Source organism: Brassica oleracea, chromosome C3, assembly GCF_000695525.1.
Source record: "Brassica oleracea var. oleracea cultivar TO1000 chromosome C3, BOL, whole genome shotgun sequence".
Taxonomy (NCBI): domain Eukaryota; kingdom Viridiplantae; phylum Streptophyta; class Magnoliopsida; order Brassicales; family Brassicaceae; genus Brassica; species Brassica oleracea.
In genome coordinates, this window is record NC_027750.1 from 25,612,291 (window position 1) to 25,620,325 (window position 8,035).

General features: G+C 37.7%; 2 pseudogenes; one reads left to right on the plus strand and one right to left on the minus strand.

Annotated features, from left to right (window-relative positions):
• The first annotated feature begins 6,476 nt into the window (after window positions 1-6,476).
• Window positions 6,477-7,228, plus strand: LOC106330232 (annotated as a pseudogene).
• A 266-nt stretch (window positions 7,229-7,494) lies between these two features.
• LOC106330233 overlaps window positions 7,495-8,035 on the minus strand; it is a 2,574-nt pseudogene continuing 2,033 nt past the window's right edge.

Here is an 8,035-nt window from a genome sequence, read left to right on the forward strand (position 1 = left end):
AACTCCCATTGCATGCACATCTCTGGTGGCAGGTTGTATGGCGTAACAAAGACTGGCCACAATGAATATTGTCTACCTGACATTCCGAATAAACTAAATCCATCTGTGCATAATCCGAGATACACATTCCGGCTATTGCTAGCGAATTTCGGATGTACTTTGTTAAAATGTTTCCAGGCTCTTGCGTCTGATGGATGAGTCATCTCACCATCCGTCTGAGTATGCTCAGCATGCCATCTCATCCCTCCGGCAGTCTACTCAGATTGGTACAATCTTTTCAATTTGTCTGTAATTGGTAGGTACTACATCCTTTGGTACGGTACCCTATTACGTCCTCGTCCTTGCGGCTTGAATCGTGGCTTCTCGGCAGAATCAACATTCTTCTAACTTCTCATCATCTACCCAGTAGATCATGCATTTATTGATGCAAACGTCTATCAACTCCGAAGGCATCCCAAGACTATAAACCAGTTTTTGAATCTCATAATAAGAATCAGCAGACACATTGTCTTCCGGAAAATAATTTTTAAACAAGTCTGCCCATTTATTCATGCAACTTTCAGGTAGATTGTGATTAGTTTTAATATTCATCATTCTAGGAGCCAACGACAATTTAGAGAGACATTCTCTACAACCATTGTAAAGTGGCTGATTCGCAGCATCTAACATTTCATAAAACTTTTTTGCATCTATGTTAGGTTTTTCATCTTTATTATGAGCTATAAATGCATCAGCTACCATATCATGAACCCTATCATAATCTACCATCTGGTCCTCCTGATGGTAACTATGTTCATTATGCAAATGATGATCAACCGGTTCTTCCTGAAAATTACTACTACTAGTTTCATTCTCATAATTATAACATTCTCCATGTTGAAACCAGATATAGTAATTTGGCGTGAAACCTCTATTTATTAAACCTCTATTCACGATTTGCCAATTCCGAATTGTTGCATTTCCGACAAGGACATAACATCTTACCGCTTTCTTGGGCGAGCGATGTGGAATCTGTTTGATGCATAAATGTCTCCAGCCCTTCGAGGTATTTTTTTGTCACTCTTCCGTTAGCATCTCTGTGCATATACATCCACCTCCGTAACTCGAAAATATTCCTGGACCCCGACATTTTTTTTTCTTTCACGTGTTTTTTTTGTTGGTGTGTTTAAAATGATGTTCAAACGTTCATATTTATAGGAAATTTTTGAATCTGGTAGTTGAAATTTTACTACGAATTTACGACGAAATTCAGTTAGGTAGCCGAGAAAAAACGTGTATAACTACAAAGTTGGTGGACTCAAAATTCTGTCGTTAAGTAAACGTAAAATATTAGACGCTAATTTTACGACGAGTTTACGAGGAAACCATTTTCCCTCGTAAATGCCACGTTATGTTATGTCGTTTTTACGAGAAAATCGTTTTGTCGTTATTTTACGATGAACTTGCGTTGATTTTACATTTCCTCGTAAGATACTCGTAAAGTCGACATAAATTTACGAGGATTAATATTCTTCGTTAATTTTCGTCGCTATAGTTGTGTTTTCTTGTAATGATAAACTAAGTTACATAAAATAAAATTAATTAATTAAAAGAAAAAGCATGCATGTGTCATAATATATTTGTGGAGAAATATTATATTTTCAATTAGTCTTATTGAATATAAGTTCTAATTTCTTCTTAAGATTCTAAAATTTTCAAAATTCATTCAAGAAACAAACTAAAAATTACCTTGATTTCCAAGTTTTTTTAATGAATGTTGATGTATGAGAAACCTGAAAAAAAAAATATTAATCACAACATAGATATATCATTTGTATATTTTATAAGAAAAACGAAAATATTACAAAACTCATTTGCATAGAAAATTTTGAAGCTGTGAATATGAATAATGAGAATGAATGTATATTTATAGACAACCATTTCGTAAAAGAAAAAAGTAGAAAAAAGGATGCTCATGCATTGGGCCTCTGCTATCGCCACCCAGCTTCCTCCTTTTATCTGCACATGAAAACAAATAACAGGCAAAACTGAACTGCATGCATCCAGTACTTTACTATCTTGTCTGCATGTCTTTTATTTCTGCTATTCTTCTGCATGTGTTTACATTCAATGCCTAAATCTTTTTAACTACTCCGAAACTCAAACGCACACGGAACCCAATAAACCAACTTAAGACCAGCATTAACCGGGGTAAGCACCCCGGTGCTTAGCTTTTAAAAAAAAAAAATGGAAACAGAGCGCTTGTTTAAGCGCAGGAAACGCTGGTTGTTTCCACTTTTCGCGGGCCCCACTGACACGTGGCGGTCCGCAAATAGTTCATTTTTAATTTTTTTTTAATCTGCCAAAAACCAAAAAAAAAAAAATTAAAAAAAATTAAGCACTCCAAATGGGGTGCTATGGTTAATTATGCTCTATTCACTTGGGGTTCCGAGAGAGCATTTTCTCGCTCAACTTTCTCCCACTTAAATATAAACTTGTACTTAGAGCATCATTATCGCGGTCCTAAGCCGCGTCCTTAGGACATTAATTTCGAAATTTAAATCTAAACTAAATGAAAACTTTGCAAACGTACGTTAAGTTAGAGTTTTTAGGGAACATATGTTAAGGCCACGTGTCAGCAAAATAGGGGAAAGAGGAAATGGGGAGAGACCGTCGAGTTACCGTCTGGACATCATTCTCTCTTCTCTCTTTTCTTCTCTCTCGACGGTTCAACGCCTCTAGACGAATTCCGCCGAACGAAAAGCCTCTCTCTCCGCGTTTCGCTCCGCCTCTCACTCCGCGTTTCGCTCCGGCTCTCACTCCGCGTTTCGCTCCGACGAATTCACCCAACCGATCTCGTCGACGATCTGTTCTCCCTCACTCCACCGATCTCTCCGCCGATTGGAAACTAAAACCAGGTATCGCTCAATCCTCTATCTGTCGTCTATGTGTGCCTTGTATTTCTAAAAATTATGTCTATGTTTGAACTCGTCTATGTTTCTACTACTTGTGTGAACCTGTCTTGAACTCGACTATGTTTGTTTTAAGTGTTTTAATTTCTTCTTGATTGCTTCATGTAATGTTGGTTTCGGTTTATGATCAATGTAGTTCTTGTTTCATTAAATGGCTATCTTTATTAATGATTCATGTGTTAATCTTCTTTATGATTATTGATCAATGTGTTAATCTTCTTTATGATTAAAAATTTCTGCAGGTTAAGTAAAACATGGGACAAGACTACAGCTATACACAGCCTTCGGAGTCAGAGCATTACGGTGGGTACTCACTCGACAGTGGGCACAGCGAAACTCACGATCTAATCTGACGTGACCAAGTTGAGATAAGCAACAATGCTCGTTCACGGGTTGAGTACCCTCCACAACCCGAGGTTCAGTTCGGATTCCCGCATACATGTTACTGTGGTGCTAAGCTTGTGCTTGCAACGTCTAACCGTTATGGGTTAGATCCAGGTTAAATTACTTCCTACTCGTTGCACTTCGTTGAATTATCTTTTTAATGATCTAACAGTTTGTTTGCAATCCACAGGTAGAAGATACTACACATGTGCGAATGTAGATGATGGGGAGTGTCATGTTTGGAAATGGTGGGATGATGCCGTCATGGAGGAGATGAGAGCGAGAGATCAACATGTTCTTCAACTGGCTGAAAAGGTAGATAATCTTACCCTTTTGAGTGACTATGAGACTGAGCAGAAGGTTCTTAGGCTTGAGAAGATAGTGTCTGATCTAGGTAAGGAGAGATCAAGGTCTTCTGATGGGTTTGAGTACTTTGTAGGTGGAATGGTTATTGTAATAGTTTTAATAGGAATCATGCTTATGTTTAAGTAATGATCATGGCTGTTGTTATGTATGGGAATGGTTTAGGCTTTTGATGAACTTGTTGATGAACATGTGATGACCTTTTTGTAAAATGATCTTGTTGATGGACATGAGATCACGTTGTAGTGTGGCTATCTGTAACAAAACATGTTGATGGACTCTTGATGTCATATTATTGTAAAATGATCTTGTCATATTATTTTGTTTTATTGTGGGACAAAGTCCTTTTTAGAGCAGTGCACGATCCTCTCTTTAAAACAATGGGTAAAAACAATGGGTGATAATATATTTTGGAAGCAAATAAATAATACACAAGGTTTGTGTGCTCGTGATGGGTGTACCAACTTTGTCACAAGGTTTGTTTTATTCTTTCAAAAAGTCACAAGAAGTATCACGGGAGAATGATAAAATACTCGTTGCTTTTCCTATATAAGCAAGAGACTTGTTCTCTCATAAAAAATAAAACAAAGCATCTCTCTTCTTGTCAATTTGTAAACAATTGCTCCCTTTTAAATTTTTTTATGGCTTCTTCTTCTTCTTCTTCTCATTATCATTACCACAAAGATGATGATGATGGTGAACTTACTGCCATATTTGATGATTATTTTGAAAACCAAGATTTTATTCCAGAAACAATGAAAGAAAAAAACGTGTTTTTATCGAGAGAAACCGGGAAGAAGGCCACAAGAATCTCTGGAATGATTATTTTAGCGAAACTCCCACATACCCGAAAAATTTATTTCGTCGACATTTTCGGATGAACAAGCCATTGTTCTTGCGTATTGTGCATCGTCTCTCCACAGAAGTACAATACTTTCAACCATCAGAAGATGCAACCGGACAGTCTAGTCTATCACCACTCCAAAAATGTACGACAGCAATTCGTCAATTGGCATATGGTGGTGCGGCTGATACAGTTGATGAATATGTACGACTTGGTGAAACAACGGCTCGAAAATCTTTGCACCATTTTACCGCTGGAATAATTTACTTGTTTGGCGACGAATACTTAAGACGTCCCACTCCGGATGATCTGCAGAGACTACTCTATGTTGGAGAACAACGAGGATTTCCGGGGATGATTGGAAGCATCGACTGTATGCATTGGGAGTGGAAGAATTGCCCCTCCGCTTGGAAAGGAATGTATTCACGAGGAACTGGAAAACCAACTATTGTCTTGGAGGCTGTAGCTTCATATGACCTCTGGATATGGCACGCGTTTTTTGGAGCTCCAGGTACTATGAACGATCTTAATATTCTTGATCGATCGCATGTTTTTGATGATATTATTAACGGAATAGCTCCGCAAGTCAACTTTTATGTCAACGGAAGAGAGTACAATTTCGCATACTATCTCACGGATGGTATTTATCCGGAATGGGCGACTTTTATGGGATCTATCCGTTTACCACAGAGTCCAGAACATCAATTATTTGCAAAAACCCAAGAAAGACATCGAAAAGATGTTGAGCGTGCTTTTGGAGTCCTGCAAGCTAGATTTACCGTTATTAAAAATTCATCTAAGTTATGGAATAAATCCAAAATAGCAAATGTTATGAGAGCTTGTATCATACTCCATAATATGATTGTCGAAGACGAACGAGATTCATACACTCAGTATGACCTTGACTCGTTTCAACATGATGAAGGTGTGGATCTTACATTTTCCGTCCAGATGCCTACTGCTCTTTTCAATACAATTGATCGTCGAGCAAGAGTTCGGGAACGACCAGTTAATCGACAACTAAAACACGATTTGATTGAAAATATATGAGATAAATTTGGGAATCAAATTTAATGTATAATGTTTAAATTTATATGAATTGAAGTTTCCTTTTTGTTTTTAATATTTGAATGTTTATGTTTTATTAATGGGTTTTTTTTGTTTGTAATTTGTTGTTTTTTCAATGGCTTTTTTTTTGTAATTTATTTTTTCAACTTTGTTTAATAAATTATGTTTCTATTTTAATGTTATATGTTTAATATATCTCATTTCCTATTAAAAAAATTAATTAACTAAGAGACTTAAAATGGTCCTACCAATAATCTTAATTTTAGCTATTGTCCTTAACTATGTATCTTAACCAGTGTTCTAAAAATCGGGATAGGCGCCGCCTAGTCGGCAAATTGGGTCTGAGCGAAACAATTTTTTCAAAAGAAAAAAACGGTCTAGGCGCCCGGCTAAACATTAATCCTTGATAAGGTGCCTAACCAGTGCTTAGCAATTTCTTGAACGTTGATCTTAACTTAACAATATTAATAAACTAAGTTAAGGACACAAAAATTGGTCCTTGCAATGTGGATGCTCTTATAAGTTAATGAGCTTTAGATTGGGTATATATATTTTCTTCTTTGTCTTATTTTCCTCTTTTCTTCGTCTCTCACCATTTCTGCAGACTCGCAGATAAAGAGAAGCTTCTTGGTGGAGATCTAAAGAAGAAAGTAATAAACTTTTACAAGTTATGGTTTTGTTGTATTCGTTATTTTTCCTCTAGATCACTTTGTGTTTGCATAGGAAGCTTGATTTTGTTACAAATCTCTTAAGACTTTCCTGTCTGATTTTAAACGTATGAAAGATGGAAACTTTGTAGGGTTTTTATTGTTTCTTATGTTCTTCTTGTGGTTGTTTCAGAAACGAGATACAAGAGTTGAGTGGAGATGGAGGAGGAAGAGGCAATGGCGGTGTGTTCACAAGCTGTGAATCCTATCATTGACGCCGAGATCAAATGTTCTCATTGCGGAAGCGGGTTCGTTGAGGAAATGGGCGAAGAGATTGAATCCGGTAGAAGGTTTAGGAGGACAGAGTTTGGTGTGGATAATGATGAGGTCAATATTGCTGATGCTGATGTTGATGGAAATGACATCGCTGACAATCGTCGTCGTCGTCATCGAGACAGAGAACATGATCGAGAGATTGAATTAGACAGGGAGCTTGATTCTATCACTAGGAGTAGACGAAGAAGCGTAGATTCAATATTGCAGTTGCTTCGAGGCATTCGTGAAGGGACTAACTCAGATGAGGAGTTAGACCACTTGCTTCGTAGTCTAGCTGATAACGATCAAATAAGGCGAGAAGGGACTCTTCCAGCACGAAAGGAAGCAGTGGGGAATCTCCCAACGGTTAAAGTATGTGAGCCGTTGACATATGTTCAGTTTGTTTGGAGGACCTTGAGAAAGGAAGTGAAGCTAAAGAGATGCCATGTAAGCACAAGTTTCACATACAGTGTATAGTACCGTGGCTTGAGCTTCACAACTCGTGTCCTGTGTGCCGATATGTACTACGTCCTGATGAGGAGTTACAGACCAATCTGTTGAGACCGAGAACAAGAAGTGTAGGGATCATCAACTTAAGTAATGAGAATGTGGAAGATGATGCAAGGAATAATTCGATCTCTCACGGTACTATCTGACTCCAAAGTACTCGCCAAGGATTCTATTTAGTTTCGTTTTGTTCCTTGCTTAGAAACTCTGTGGCAAAGTTAGCCCGCGCTAGGGATGTTAATTATAAGGTTAGGGTCTAACCCTCTTTTGTGTAATATAAACCCAACCTTGTTTTAACTTACCCCTATTTTAACCCTATTTTAGTCAAGTGTTAGGGCTGGTACCAGGATTAATATAACTCTTTTATATCAGTTGTCTTTAATTAAGCATGAATTAAAAACCCAAAGCTTACATATTAATAATCTCCAGAGTTTTCGCATAACTCATAACCTTGAGAAGGTCCATTTCTAAATCCACACGTATCGACTCCCCTTAACGGTCCGCTTCCACAACATGCCATTTTCCCTTGCTTGAAACCGTACCGAGAAGGATCGTTGATTCTTTGGAGCAGAGATATGTGAAAGTCGTGAAGAGAGTACTTGAATCCAAGCAGTTGACGCTCTAGACGCCTCAAAACTTTACGAAGCACTAAAAGAAAACATAAGTTTAACGAGGGCGGTTTTCCTCGAGAGTTCGTCGTAAAAGAGGTTTTACGACAAATTAGCGAGGAAACATGTTTTCTCGTTACTCATCCGTCGTAACACATATTTCCTCGCCAATTCGTCGTAACTTAGCGAAGAAAATATTTTGTCGTAAAGACGAAGTACATCATTTCGTCTTAAAGACCACGTAAATATTCCACGTAAAGAGGTCGCTATATTTCCTCGTAAATACCTCGAAACGTGTTCCTCGTAAACTACACGTAAATACCTCGAAAGTGTTTCCTCGCAAAATAC